The sequence below is a fragment of the Dipodomys spectabilis genome, unplaced genomic scaffold (assembly GCF_019054845.1).
Source record: "Dipodomys spectabilis isolate Male_0828 unplaced genomic scaffold, ASM1905484v1 ptg000110l, whole genome shotgun sequence".
In the NCBI taxonomy this organism is placed as follows: domain Eukaryota; kingdom Metazoa; phylum Chordata; class Mammalia; order Rodentia; family Heteromyidae; genus Dipodomys; species Dipodomys spectabilis.
This window is the reverse complement of record NW_024870787.1, coordinates 812875-813979: the sequence shown is the minus strand read 5'-3', so window position 1 is coordinate 813979 and position 1105 is coordinate 812875. Positions and strand designations below refer to the sequence as shown.

At 37.7% G+C, this 1105-nt stretch overlaps 1 non-coding gene across 1 annotated transcript; it reads left to right on the top strand.

The window, feature by feature from the left end:
• The first annotated feature begins 305 nt into the window (after positions 1-305).
• On the top strand, positions 306-411 carry LOC122114792. Its single transcript, XR_006148647.1, has one exon. It is a non-coding gene; the product is annotated as a U6 spliceosomal RNA (small nuclear RNA).
• Positions 412-1105: the final 694 nt, after the last annotated feature.

Below are 1105 nucleotides of genomic sequence, written 5' to 3'. Positions count from 1 at the left end.
AGCAAATCCCAAAATGAAACATATTTAAAACATTAAAACTTTTAACAAACCTTAACATTTGCTACAATGATCATTATGACAGGTGCCTTGTGTAGAATAATTGAATTCCTCTTCCTACACATCTCATGAACAACAAATATCTGGAATTATTTTGTTTTTGGCATGTCAATCTTGACTTTATTCTTAAATGTGTGCTTAAGTAAGAAATACATGGTTCTAAAATTTCACAATTCTTTTTAACTTATTTGTGTTGAATTGTCTAGTTTAAGAAAATCAATTACACTTTACATATAAAAAAATGTTCTGTGCTCAATTTGGCTGCACATACACTAAAATTGGAACATACAGAGAAGATTAGCATGGTCCCTGCACAAGGATGACACGCAACTTAGTGAATCGTTCCATATTTTTAAAACAACAGATGCTGAAAGGGATGTGGCCAGAAGGGAAGCCTATTGCATTCTTGGTGTGAGTGTACACTTGTTCATCCACTTTGGAAAGTAGTTTGGAGGTTCCTCAAAAGACCCCACGTAGAGCTCCCCTATTACACAGCAATCCCACTTTGGGGCATTCATCCAAATGATCACAAACAAGTCCATACTAAAACAACCACCACAGCAGTGTTTATTGTAGCATTATTTGCCATAGCTAAGATATGGAACCAACCCTGATGCCCCTCAGTAGAAGAATGGATCAAGAAAACGTTCTGTGTGTGTGTGTGTGTGTGTGTGTGTGTGAATGTACACTTACACAACCACTTTAGAAAGCACTCTGGTGAGTCCTCAGAAAGCTAAATATTGACGCTCCTTATGGCCCACTCATACCACTTCTAGGCATCTATCCTCAAAAACAGGTACCAATATTCAAGGACACATGCACCTCAATGTTTATCGCAGCACTGTTCACAGTAGCCAGGATATGAAAACAACCCATATGTCCCACCAGAGATGAATGGATCCAAAAACTGTGGTAACTATACACAACGGAATATTTTCCAGTCATTAGAAAGGACAAAATAATGACATTAGCAGGGAAATCAATCAAGCTACAAGAAATCATGTTGAGTGAGGTAAGCCAAAAGCAAAGAGACAAACAGCACATGGTC